The sequence below is a fragment of the Schistocerca nitens genome, chromosome 8 (genome assembly GCF_023898315.1).
Source record: "Schistocerca nitens isolate TAMUIC-IGC-003100 chromosome 8, iqSchNite1.1, whole genome shotgun sequence".
NCBI lineage: Eukaryota > Metazoa > Arthropoda > Insecta > Orthoptera > Acrididae > Schistocerca > Schistocerca nitens.
In genome coordinates this window covers 77886412-77901454 of record NC_064621.1, presented here as the reverse complement: position 1 = coordinate 77901454, position 15043 = coordinate 77886412, and positions in this window count along the sequence as shown.

Below are 15043 nucleotides of genomic sequence, written 5' to 3'. Positions count from 1 at the left end.
CGCGGTATTGTACTGTGGGGCGAGCGAGCACTGGGAAAAAAAAGATCGAAATGCCAATGGTTCGCGTCTCGCCACATCTTTTTTCCTAACATTCGCGTTATAGGTTCTGACGCATTATTATTAGTTTAATATAAGTAAAATAAGGAAAAAAGTGGTCAGCGTGACAGAATGTCAATCATAAGGGCCCGGGTTCGATTTCCGGCTGGAGATTTTTCTCCGCTCAGGGACTAGGTGTCGTCTTGTGCTCATCATTATCATTTCATCCCCATCGACGCGCAAGTCGGCGATGTGGCATCAAGTCTAATGGCTTGCACCTGGCAAACGGCCTACCCGACGGGAGGCCCTACTCACACGACACTTACATTTTACATTAGATATGACTGTCATTTTATATGTTTTTTACTAGTGCTTGAGTATGAATTGCTTTTCTGATTGACTTCTTTCATAAGGAACAATGAATTGACATCATTTGTGTTTACAATAAGTACGTGATAATCATTGCCTTAACACTTTTGTTTCATACTTGGGACTAAGTACATGCCCACTGATAAGCCAGAATATTATACCACCTACCTAATAGCCGGTATGTCTACCTTTTCCACGGATAACGCGTCATGACATGGAAACAATGAGGCCTTTGTAGGTCGCTGGTTAGAGAGGACACTATATATGCACACACCAGTCGTCTAATTCCCGCAAATTCCAGGAGAGTAGCGATGCTCTCTGACGCCATGTTCAGTCACACACCATATGTGTTTGATTGGGTTCAGATCTGACGAGTTGTGGGGGGAGGGAGGGGGGGAGGCAGCCGATCTATTCAAAATCGTCACTGGATTCCTCGAACTCCGACACATTCCTGGTTTTGTGACATAGCGAATTGTCTTGTTGAATAATCCCACTGCCGTCAGGAAATACGATCGTCATGAAGGGGTGTACGTGATCTACAACCAATATACAGTACTCCTTAGCCACCTTGGTGCCTTGCACGGGCTCCTCTGGACTCATGGATGCCCACGTTAATGTTTCCCAAAGCTTGCTGAAGCCGCCACCAAACTGTCTCTGGGCTGCAGTACAGGTGTCAAGGGGCTTTTCCCCTGGAAGACAATGGATTCGCGCTCTCCAGTTGTCATGATGAAGAAGGGAACGGGATTCATCAGACCATGCAACGCTCAGCCACTGCGCCGAAGTTTAGTGCCGATGTTCAAGTGCCCATTTAAGTTACAGCCGCCGATGTCGTGGTGTTAACATTGGCACATTCATAGGTCATCGGTCGCAGAGGGCCATTGTCAGGAATTTTTCGTGCTATGTTTGTTCAGACATACTCGTACTCTGTCCAGCATTAAATTCGGGTATTAGTTATGCTGTGTCTAGACAAGACAGTCTAGACACAAGGGAGGTAGCCGAAAGGGCACGCGTCAACTCAAGCCGTCTTGCGTTAAGTCTGGAACAGGATACGTTATGAATGCTATAAAGAAAAGAACGGAGCTTCTCGTAAACTTTTATTCACTTCTGCGGTACATCGCTCTTGATAATACAAGTGAGACTCTCTCCAGATATGGTTAATGGCGCCTTGCTAGGTCGTAGCCATGGACTTAGCTGAAGGCTATTCTAACTGTCTCTCGGCAAATGAGAGAAAGGCTTCGTTAGTGTAGTCGCTAGCAATGTCGTCCGTACAACTGGGGCGAGTGCTCGTACGTCTCTCTAGACCTGCCGTGTGGTGGCGCTCGGTCTGCGATCACACAGTGGCGACACGCGGGTCCGACATGTACTAATGGACCGCGGCCGATTTAAAGCTACCACCTAGCAAGTGTGGTGTCTAGCGGTGACACCACAAGTTCCGTGACAGTTCACGACCTGTCCTGTGTTACCAGTCTGCCCCGGGTACATCTGACACGAGGGGTAGCCGCCCAACCCACAGACGTATGGACGTGGTTTCACCTTGATTTCGCCACGTGTTGAAGACAATCACCACAGCACTCGTAAACACCCAACAAGTCGTGCAGTTTCCGAAACACTCGTGCCAATCTGTCCTCGGTCAAACAGGTAGATCGCGCATCTTCCCCATTCTACACATGGGCAGCATGCACACTGATACACCACCACCGTGCGTGTGTCTGACTACCTGTCATTCCTCGCCAGGTGACGTTTGCTGTTGACTGGATCGGCTTATGCCGATAGCAGATCGGTGGTCATAATGTTCTAACTGATCAGTGTACATGTTTGACATTTATTGTCCTCTCACATTACGAACTGTAATTAGTTTTATTTCGATTTTCTGGTGTAGGCTTGTGACCGGAATTGTTGTATAAGTTCAGCTCTATTTTGTGCATTTCGGTCGGTACTTGATTGATTGGAATTTTTATTCTGCAATAGAGTTTTTATAATATTCTGTGGCTTTGTATGTGATACTGGAGACATTTATGCTGTTACACTATGGTCTGTGTTATTTAAATGACTTTTTGATGCATTTGTGGCTATGGTTATTGCGTTTTTGAATATTTAGTATACTTTGCTTTCGTCATTTAGATTTTTAAATACGATTATTTTACTGTAGTTTCCTTGTAGTAATCTAATGACTCACGTATTGTCTGTTGACTCCATTGCACCTTTTCTGGGCTAGTTCTATAACCTTCTTGATCTGTTTTGATAACAGGAGCAATTTTACTCAAGTATTTGATCTATGATTTTTGAAAACAAACTGAAGGCTGGCCCCTAATTCACTGCTCTTATCCTACAATAATAGGTGTTATAAACTAGAGGTCACTGTGAAAGGAACAAATATAATTTTCTTTAGAAAAATCTGTGGAACTAATCTTTTACCACAAAGATACATTTCCTTTTTTGTAAGCTTTATCTGATGAACGTAATCCTACAGATCCCTCTGATCTATCTTTCTGCATTTTCTGATCGTTTACTTGTTCCTCCAATCGCTACCTGTTTGCTGAGGTAGTGTACCCCTGTCAGAAGGAAAAGTATCACTGTATTCTTTAGGTTTTAATGATCAATAAATAGTATGAGGTGGCATCCCTTACTCCTTTCCCAAGGCAGGTAGTATGCAATTCACTTTCACAATGGATAACTTAGAGAAAAATTAATAAAGTTCATACAGGAAGACACAGGGGTTGGTTCCACTATTGAACACTGAGTGAGGGATCCCCTTGCTTTGATCATACATCATTTGAGAGTAGTTTCTTCCATTTATTTCAATGTAAGCATAAGCAGATATCAGAGCAGAAGTAATAGCAATCAGATTAACAGCCAGCCCTGCTATTACCATTCATACACAATTAGATGCTCCTCTTAACGTTGCAAGGAATAAGTAAATCATATTTTACTAAATTAATATTACTTTTCGTCTGGTGTAATGTTCACAAGATAGGAATCTCACTCTAGTCTCGTGTCTTTTGAGACAGAGTTCCTCAGCCATTAAAGACTCCTTCCACGTAATATACATAGGTGTCGTTGTGACAAGGAGGGTCAGTCTTCTGACAATGGAAGCGCCTGCAGACGAGAAGGAGGTGCCAGCGGCGGCAGTTTCCTGTGTACCGTGCAAAAGCGCGCCATTCTTTTATCGTGTCATCCTGGTAGGATAATACAAATACACTCAGAATGGAGGGGGAAGGCACAAGCGTTTCTTCTTGTATCATAGTTTAACGATGAGCCTAAAGATCCGATTGGCTGCTAATGTCAATGTGTGGATTTTCTCAGGGACACAACAGAAAACAAGGGGATCGAGTGGAATATTCCCTCAACTCTGTTAGGCCAAGAAATTATCACACACCGTCACTGGCTGCTTCTGATTTTGGCACAGTCGTTTCTTTCATAAGTGTCCAGAAACTTGGGAAGGAGAAGTTCTTTGTCACTCAGAGGCCGACTTTGGCGATGAGCAGAGGGACAGACGCACAATTCTTAGAGCAATTCTTGGTATGATTTTGGTGCTGTGAAGAACGGCAAGTGTTCGTGCATAAATGATTGAATTTAACTGAGACTGGTACCGCGTTAATTTTAGGAATGTCATGATAACGTTAGGCGTTTCTTAAAGCCATGTTCATAATTCTTAGTTTCTGTTTTCAATTTTTCGCGTTGTGGAAGTAGATTCTTATTAAAACTTCGTGCTACCATATCTTTTCCTTTTCTTTCCATGTGCACGTATTAGTTCTTGTGCATGTTTGAATAGTACTTCTTCTTCTATCATATAAATATTTCTGCCATGTAGCGATCACTGCAGCTGATTGTGTCGCGATCACTGAAGATAACATGTTTTTATACTAAATTTCGCAGTAACTTTCGGGACAATCACGTGTGTATTACGTGTAACTGAGAGTTGATGCTTCATCCATATTTTGCTATTGTTTAATGTAGATGTTCACTACGTTTAGTTTTTCCCCTTGTTTGCGGATTCTTGAGAAATAAATGTGCGTGCTGATATATAAGGGATATTTTATTTTGCCAGTTTCGTTGTGCATACCTTTCTCCTAGTGACAGCGTTCTACCAAGGTACCTTAACTGTAGTCGCCCCGTTGGCAGAACTATTTCAGCCTTACTAAATTAAATCTAAAGAATCTTCCTGAGGCTATCCACGTGAAAAAATATCACCTTAAATCTTCAAATGTACGCTCTCTATTAAGCGTAGTGGAGGTTTCAGGTGTATTAGACAGGATTGTTCCCAAAGATTTAACTGAAGCTAAAATTTAAGTGTCAGTAAATTTTCCATTAAGAACCCATACTAAAACTTTTACATTAACATGTCGAAATGTTCAATCTATAGTTAGGAAAAGTTCCAGTGTACCAATACTCATTTTAGAGATGTGTGTGGAGGGAGTGTTATTCCTTCATGCTCTTCTACGCATCTACATCTACATCTACATTTATACTCGGCAAGCCACCCAACGTTGTGTGGCAGAGGACACTTTACGTGCCACTGTCATTACCTCCCTTTCCTGTTCCAGTCGCGTATAGTTCGCGGGAAGAACGATTGCCGGAAAGCTTCCGTGCGCGCTCGAATCTCTCTAATTTTACATTCGTCATCTCCTCGGGAGATATAAGTAGGGGGAAGCAATATTTTCGATACCTCATCCAGTAACGCACCCTCTCGAAACCTGGACAGCAAGCTACACCGCGATGCAGAGCACCTCTCTTGCAGAGTCTACCACTTGAGTTTGCTAAACATCTCCGTAACGCTATCTCGCTTACCATATAACCCTGTGACGAAACGCGCCGCACTTCTTTGGATCTTCTCTATCTTCTCTGTCAACTAGACCTGTTACGGATCCCACACTGATGAGCAATACTCAAGTATAGGTCGAACGAGTGTTTTGTAAGCCACCTCATTTGTTGATGGACTACATTTTCTAAGGACTCTCCCAATGAATCTCAACCTGGCACCCGCCTTACCAACAATTAATTTTCTGTGATCGTTCCACTTCAAATCGTTCCGTACGCATACTCCCAGATATTTTACACAAGTAACTGGTACCAGTGTTTGTTGCGCTATCATATAATCATACAATAAAGGATCCTCCTTCTTATGTATTCGCAATACATTAAATTTGTCCATGTTAAGGGTCAGTTGCCACTCCCTGCACCAAGTGCCTAGCCGCTGCAGATCTTACTGCATTTCTCTGCAATTTTCTAATGCTAATGCACATCTGAGGGACTAAGAAATCAATTGTTATACAAAATTATTATTTGATACTTTAGTCTTTCTGTTACATTCTTCTCTAGAAGCGTAGTATTATCACCCCTTTTTCCAACTCCTCGATTGTAGCTGTGCTGGTCCATATTTCTGACATGACCATTTTTCAATTGGTAAAAAATTCAGCTCTCGTGTTGTTACTACAACGGATTATACTGTCTTTCCGTAAGAGTCCACACCAGACGAGTGGCGTACCACTGGATACGGAGGTGAGGTCTACTTCCCACTTTACTACATCGAGCCCAGTCTACACAGAGTGAATACGGTGTTAGCAGATAAACTTCAGAAGGTGATTCCTAACAGGAAAAAGTACAAAATAGTGCACATCAACATCCGGAAATGGACGATGTAGTAGTATAAACAACACTGGTATATTATTGTACACATTAAGTGGTATAGTCTTTTTACTTAATTACAGCATGTTTGGCAACACGTGTAGAGGTTATCGCTGTGGGTATTCCTCCACGAGAGAAGGTTGGTAGCTGGTCGTTGGAACAGACCATCGTGCGGAAATCGCTTCATCAGCACTTTTCACTGATGAAGCGAGTTGCCAACATAAGCTAACACAGTCGACATTGGTGAGCCACAGAAGATCCTCGGGAATGATTCAGTCGTATTAACAACAGTTTAGCATCTGTGTATAAGCAGGGATAAGTAGTGGCCACCTACTTGGACCTGTTTGTTTTGCTACGACGTATGTGGCGTTCCTACGAAAGACTTTTTCCTGTTTTCTGTGCATTTACCAATACGGCAAGTAATGTGGGTTTTGCAAAATCGAGCACGAACCCACTTCCGTATCATTTTTCATCAGCACCTCAATCTCGTCTTTCCCAGGAGTTGGATGTGACGAGAAGGCAACTGTGCCTGGCCACCTCGATGATTCGGCTTAAACTGCCAACGTCTTTTACGTGTGTGGTCTCTGGAATTTATTGCGTATGCTGAACCAGTGGCTGATGTGCAGACTCTTGAACAGCCTGTGATGCAGTTACACTGACACCTGAAAGACTGAAAAGTATAAGACGTGGAAAGTGTGAGACGTTTGTACGCTTCCACTGAATCCAATGGCGGCGACTTCGAACATCTTTTGTAGCACGTAAGAAATTAATACGATGTAATGTGTAATGTACTGTATTGGTACTAATTGCTTGGCTTTAGATTCACCGTCAGTTTCTGGACGTACATCGATATGAACATTTTTGTTCTTCTTCCTATCAGTAGTGAAGTTAGTCTTACTTAACAATAATCCTGTATCGTTTTCTCCGAACAGGTCTAGTTATTTAATTCTCATGATAATGAAAACAAGCCGAAAACAAAATTTTCCTGTCGTGTTTGTATATATATATATATATATATATATATATATATATATATATATATATATATATATATATATATATATATATATATATATATTTGTTATGTTACCTGACACACGTAAATTTGTATGTACGTAAGTGCTGCTCCTATATGTGAACCCCAAAAGTCAAAAGGTCTAAGCGACATTCAAACAAATTAGCTATATAGCAGAATGGGATGTGATAATATTTATCTTTTAGGTGGTAAAGAGGCCCAAGTGATTTTCTTGACAGCCTCTGTTTCCTAGCATGATACCTCTTAATTATTTAGTTGGTTGTAATTCAACTTTGGAGCACAATATCACTAAGCCACCCATTACCACAAAACAGTGCAAATGGTTCCGTTACTGGATGTAGACATGAGTGTTGCTTAAAAAGCTTTTCACCATACTGTCATCGTTATGAGACTAGAAGACAAGAAATCCGTTAATGCTGGCTTTAGTCATATTTAGTGTTTCATAAATGTCAGTTGTTGAAAGTAAAAACGTCATTAGTGCGAAATCAACGTGAGTGACAAAGAAGTTCAACGTAACATCCAAATTACTGGTAAATTTATAAGTACAATACTTGTTTTTTATACTTAATTTCTTATATATATTTGATTTCGATTACGCGATAAGTCACACAAATCTGAAGGCTGTAAATTCAACTAAATACTTAGGAATTACAATTACAAATAACTTAAATTGGAAGGATCACATAGATAATGTGGTGGGTAGAGCAAACCAAAGACTGCGATTCATTGGTAGAACATTTAGAAGGTGTAACAGGTCTACTAAAGGGACTGCTTACTCCACGGTTGCCCGCCCTATTCTGCAGTATTGCTGTGCCGTGTGTGATCCTCATCAGGGGGGAATGACGGATGACATCGAAAAAGTACAAAGAAGGGCAGCTCGTGCTGTGTAATCGAGAAATGGGGGAGATAGTGCCACAGACATGATACGTGAATTGGATTGGCAATCATTAAAACAAAAGTGATTTCCGTTGCGACGGGATCTTCTCATGAAATTTCAATCACCAGTTTTCTCCTCCGATTGCAGAAACATTTTGTTGGTGCTCACCTACATAGGAAGAAATGATCATCAACGTAAAATAAGAGAAATCAGGGCTCACAAACAAAAATTCAAGTGCTCGATTTTCGCGCGTGCCGTTCGAGAGTGGAACGGTAGAGAGATACCTTGAAGGTGGTTTATTGAACCCCCTGCCCGGTACTTTACTGTGAATAGCAAAGTAATCACATAGATGTAGATTAGCAATTTATTTAGTAATAGTACTAGTATGTATCTGATACAGAGCTACCAGTAGTGCAGCAAGAAACAATCAAATTTTGTGCAAATATTTCTTTTTTAAAGTAATTGTTTCGAGATCCTATGGCTGAGGAAGTTAATAGAGACAATCCTGAAGATACCGATAATGACAGTGGCAATTTTATTAGTAGTTGCAGTGATGCACCACTGTTTGGAGTTGGGCATGATTCTAATCAAGGAGAGATTACAATAATTCTGATGACAGTGATCAAATCCAGGAGCGTTCTTCAAGCAAATTCTATTTAAAATCTTTTATAAATTTGGAGATGGGTGACGTAGGTTATTTTACGCTTACATTTTTAACACTTAGCATTAAAAAAAACAAATTTTATGTTCAATTTACAAAAAGCTTGATTTAGTAGATAACACAAAAGAAGAAGGATCTGGTCAAATCAAAGACTTCTCAGCCAACGCTGTTCCCCCTAACCTCAACCCCTGGGAAAAGGGCAGGAAGAGAGTAACTTGGAACTGTCGCAAGGAAAGGAAACTGAAGGGCACAGGGCACGTGTATAGTGATCGTAATATGAAGTTGCATGAAGTTAAAAGGTTACGTGAATACAGTCACCAGCGTGGGGACAAATGTAATGAAAATATTCCCCACAAGCGGAAGTAATATTTAAAGTGTATTAGGAACTAGGTAACTGGGAACATCAGACGTCGTTCTTAAATGGTGCCTTCGACGTACAGCCTGTGTTGAGGAAGAAAACCACAGCTAACACTCCCAAAGACGTATCATGGATTTGTAAACTGAATGGTTTCAGAGCGTACAAAACTTACGAGAAAAAACTTTCGACGTATTCAACAAAAGGATAAGAAACGTTATCATTTAAAAAATAAAATCCATGTAGCATTTCATCAAGTAACATACGAAGAAAGAAGAAGCCTGCAAACAAAATCCCAGAAAACAACCGAAGGTACTTAAACTTAAGCGTGCCAACAATGTATTAAGTGTGTAAAATAGTTTATCAAGAAGAAAAAAAGTGAAACCTGAAAGACAAATTTTTCATAGACGTATATTCAAGACAGAGTTTAACCTAATGATTCATAGGCCTCATACCTGTGTAACTTGTGAAAGGTTGCAAATTATAAATTAAACATTGCACGCCTGATGAAAAAAAATGCAGCTGAAGTTGGAAAAAGAAATTCTTTTCAGAAGGCAGAGGCAGCAGAAGCCAAAAGAAATGCAAGAAATTAAAGGACGAAAACCATGTTGCGATATGCTTTGGTGTTCAAAAGATGATGATGAAACCACTTGTAACGAACTCTTAAAGACTACCACTAGCAACAGCTGTATAAGCAGCGATACTGCCTATATGTTTATGTGACAGGAAGGACAAGCTAGCAGGGGTGGCCAGGATATAGCATTTTGTCTGTTGAACTATATCCTGTGTTCCTCACACTGTAAGGCACATCTCAGCCTACAGTGAAAACTATGGGAGGCAGAACAAAAGCCATGTAACAATAAAATTTTGGTGATATAGTGTTCAGAACATTTAAATTAAAACTGTTGGTCTCCCTTTCCTAGTTTCTGCACACACACACACACACACACACACACAATGAATGAGATCAGTATTTTGCGATCATTGACTTAAAAAAAAGAAGAATAAATGTGACTTGTGTGTAACAGAAGACCTAATTAATCTAGCTGCCGCAGGGAGTCGTAAATTTTTTGTTATTAAAATGTCAGATGAAAATTTCATTGATTTTCAACCACTAAACCAGTACTACAAGAAAACTGTGCCGGGGGTACGAGGAACGCAGGTACTTCATTATGAAAAGACCTACTCAAATACTCTTTTTCATAAAACATCAGCTAAAGGTATTTTGCCTCAACAGGAACTCCCAATGACAATACAAGAAACAGGTAAAGTGCCTGGACAACTTTCCACCCTTCAACCCATTGTTTAAAAGCAATGCCAAAATACAAAAAACAGGGAGACCTGATGGAGTTTCTGCAATTCGTGCCACCGATACATCATCAATTCTATCGAAGTCTATCCCACGAAACGAAGACCGGTGAACTCTATAACATGGTACACATGCAGATGATGATGTCGGTACTGACTTGGTAACAACATCTGTGACGCATATGATGGTTTAATACATGTTGAAAATCTCTTGTTTTGTAAATCAATAAGTAAAATTCTGATGCAGTACTGTACCTTTTTATAACAATGAAAGTCTGTTGTTTTCGTTAATACTATGAGCTTCATCACATTGTTTATTTTAAGTAAGAGGTAAAGGTACCTTTTACACGTATCGAACACAAAATGGATGTTCTCCCTACTTTTATCTCTGGTAATAAAAAGCGAAGGACCTTAGTGTTCATTTGATGTTGTAGAAATGATGAAATTCTAATTTTCCCTATTACCAGCACTGTCAACTATGACTTGAGTGTTCTGGAAGCTGTGATTTTGTTATTTGATCCCTTCTGTTGTTCTCATAAATTTTCTTTTGCGTAGGTGGTGCACCCAAAGAGATTAAAAAACTGCATAGAATCCGATAAATGAACGGTTGAAGGAAGAGAGATAGTGAGATTTTCTGGACGTGGACTGTATGAAAATGAGGATAGAGATGGCGTATAAAGGTGATTAATTACGTACAGATTCAGCAAGAGCGTAGTGGAGCTGACGTGTGAGCTACAAATGACGGAAGAACGGGGCATTTTACTGAATTACGGCTAGGAATGTGAAATTACTAAAGAACACTTTTGTGCTAGCATACCACATTTAGTTTTCTTACGTACATATGCTCTTTAATGAAGTAACGCCCAAACAACAATATATCGGAAGATGTGATCGGTTACGACTAAGAATCAGCGACTGTGAGTAAATTTAAAATACCAGACCTTTTAAGTCACAAGACACTGAGCTCCGTCCCACATCTTGGAAAACCTGCCATGAGACTAGATGCACTTACCGTGACACTACTAATCTCCTAATAGTCAACAGTTATTGATTTTTGGGCTCCAGCCAGTGATCCACAATATAATAAAAATGTGGAACAGTTACATACAAGGATAACGAAGTTATTTGTAAAGCTATCAGTACTGTAAATAGTGTAAATAAGTATGCTCATTCTTTAACCACCTAATAAATATTGGAGTGTGTGCCACTTCACTCATTCACGGGCACAGCAAATCCCACCTGGCTATTCCTTCCTATACTGGTCCCAATTTAATAGTGCTTTTCTGAATAGCCGTTAGATTCAAGTTAGTCTCTTTCACAAGAACGTCTATAACAATGTTAGTGTATATTCGGGCTAAATCAAGAAAGGAACCACGTGATTTTAGCAAAACTAAATGAGATGGAGATTGCAGCATCATTCGCGGTCTTCATATGCCACGAGGTAGGAGAGACTTATTTACAAATGCCTTTGCACATCAAAAAACATTAACAGGAAAATAGACATAGTTGTGTTTACGTGACAGGAACCAACGTGAAGTTTAAAGAAATCGATGTCTTCCATAGGAAAAAATAATTGAATCAAATTTGAAGGAGACATTAGCTACACATCTGACACATTTATCCGATGATAATGGAGCCGAGGAGTTTAAGAAGAGATGACCATAACTTTCAAGATGTCTTGTAACTAGAGGGAACGAACCAGTAATAAACTCTTGTACAACATGCAGCATATCAATTCTAATAGCAGTAACTGTTCAAAATCATAAAAATTTTACAGATCTCTGGTCTTATGTACACACAAAAATTTTTCTATGTACATTATGAGTGCAAATCGGTAACAAAATCAAGCAATGAAGTAAATAAAAATAATGGGAAAAAAGAGATACAGACATAAGCCTTATGAGAGGTACTCGCAAAATGGCGAAGTCCAGCAAAAAAGTCTGCACACCTTGAGAGACGCCTTGGTGACAAAGAGCTTGCTGCAGTCTTCACACTCGTATTTCCTCTTCTGCTCGGTGGCTGCTTCACAGGATAAAGTTGGATTTGCTGGCAGATCTTCAGGTTTCTGGGAAGATTCTGGCAAGTCTCGAGGCTGCTGTCGTCGACGGTGCGGAAGCTGCATCTGTTGTGGATTTGGCTGCTTGGGTTCCTGGAAGTGCGCTGGAATCTTTGATGGTGATAATGAGTGTGATGGTGCCGTCGGGAGCGGTTGTGATTGCGGGAGAGGTGGCACCGCGGGAGTGAGATGATCGCTCTGCTGTGGAGGAACACAGAGAGGTGGTGGAGATGATGGTGGTAGAGGAAGCGGCTGGTGCTCCACAGGGGCAACACGCTGGCGCTGTTGTAGCTGTTGAGGAGACGTCACGGCCTTCGCCCCACAGGGTTTGCCGCTACCGCTTCTGATGCTGTTGTTGATGTTTTTGGTTTCTGGGCGTGTCTTCTTGTCTGCAGGTACTACGCCCATCAACCGCTTCAGGAGAAAGCTGTCCTCCTCCTGCACGTGCTGGTACGTTGGCGATGCCGAAGAGCGCTCTTGCTGCTGTACATGGGAAGTCCTACATGAGATGCAGCACAAACAGTGGGCCTACCACAGTGAGAGAACGAGACTGCAAAGATTGTTAATCAGAGGTTGGAACATGCGAACCCTAAGTTAGAGTGAGGCTAGGTGGAACACTGGGGAAGCTAGCGGTTAAATCTGGAAAGCGAGAGGTCACGGGATAGAATCATGATTGGAGAACAGATATTTTCGGTGTGGATTTATCTAGCTTCCATTACTCATTGTGGAAATTTGCTAGGAATGACACGTGGTGTAATTCTACATTAAACTGTAGGTCTCCATTATGCAGCAGAATTATTGGGGTAGGTTAGCGATATACAAGTCTCCAAAGTAGTGTGCAATTGAGGGAATTGGACCTGGCCATTCAGCTACACGAAGTTACTATGTTATTATATGGTCAATATACTTTAAAGTAGAACGGATGTAGACTGTCTTCGAGAATTTGAGGGATATTCCACATCCACGTGAATTCATTGCTTCATGGACTTAAACTGCATTAAAACAACGCGCAGAGGCGTGACACGTTAATTGCAAGCCAATGTCAATCTGCTCATGTCCCTGTTACCGATAAAGTGACCGGAGGCCTTGGAACAGTGGTTATAACAGCGTGTTGTGTGCGTTTGGCACAAAGTATTCCAGTCGTAACGGATCATAGAGACAAAGCAAATACATTGTTTGGTGACGATTAATGGGTCTGATAAGTGGCATACTAGAGGGTACCCAACTGGCCGAAGTTTAGCGTCACCTCCAGCTGTCATTTCAGGAAAAAGGAAATGATCTATAGAAATGGCAAGCTGGAAAGGTATGTTTGTATCATGAGGCTTTTGAATTGTGGCCCGGCTTCCATGTAATGTACGGTAATGCCCGCTTACGTATGAATGGCTTGCGTGCCTGGAACACGAGGGCGCCGCGGCTCTACAGTAGACACTCTGCACAAAATGTTGGCATTTAGTGGATCATTGGAGTCTGTAATATGGCACCTGAGTTCGGAGCATAAGGGGTCTGCTAAGTTCACTATCAGTCTAGCTTATGTCTTTGCATCTAATCAGAGATCACATGTGAGCCGCTTGTGATACTGGATCATCAGCCCGCAGGCTACTGAATTGTTGGGCTGCCTGCCCTTGCACCTCGGGATACTGATGACGGTGCCCGCACTGTACATCAGCGGCCTTGTTACGTTAGTCATCCATGCACACCCTGCGCAAGCACCGTGTACACGGCTGGTGTGCACTGGGGGTGGCCCACTGCCCCCAAGGATGGGAGGTAGCAGTATTGTTGGAGATGACCTGTCGTGGGCCCCTGCACCGCGGCGCTATGTCTGGGGAGGGGGGCTTAGTGCATAAAGGAGTGGCCTTGCTGTGGCCTCAAATCAGAGAGTTCCGTTGGCAGACCCACGTGATGTCCTCATCGGGAACAGTTTCGTCGTCCTGGTCGGGCTACGATATTCAGCAGGATTGAATCACAAAAGTAACTAGTACTTATAATCGGTCGTGGCATTCGTGTTGTGCGTGTGCGCCACTACCAGTCACTTCTCTGGAAACACCGTTACCACTGTCAACGTGGAAGTCTGCCTTGCCCCTCGCTGCACTAATCAGCGCAGTACTGCTGAGTTCACTTCTCAACAAGATAACCTGCCTCATAGCATTAGGTCGGCCTCATTGAATTATTACAGTGGTAACTTCTCACACTTTTCTGCTGTCAGCGCCTCTGCAAAGCACTACTCATGATCACGTTAACGTGCCCATATATGGTCCTTACTCTACATTATCACTCCTGCAATCAACAAGACCCAGTCCCTCACGTACACCTTATAACCAGTTTAGTATAATACTGCACATACGCACAAAACAGGAAGAAAAATTTGTAACTAATTCAACTGTTAACTTTCCCACATAGGTTAGATACTACATCCAAATCTACTTTTTATGCTGCCTGTTGCTACTTGCTTACTAGTCTATTTATAACACCAATTCTGCCCTCTTGTAAACCTTCACAGTTTGTCTAGCGGTTCTAGGCGCGCAGTCCGGAACCGCGCGACTGCTACTGTCGCAGGTTCGTATCCTGCCTCGGGCATGGATGTGTGTGATGTCCTTAGGTTAGTTAGGTTTAAGTAGTTCTAAGTTCTAGGGGACTGATGACCACAGATGTTAAGTCCCATAGTTCTCAGAGCCATTTGAACCATTTTTAGTTTGTCCATTGCTTCCTTTTTTTTCAACGGT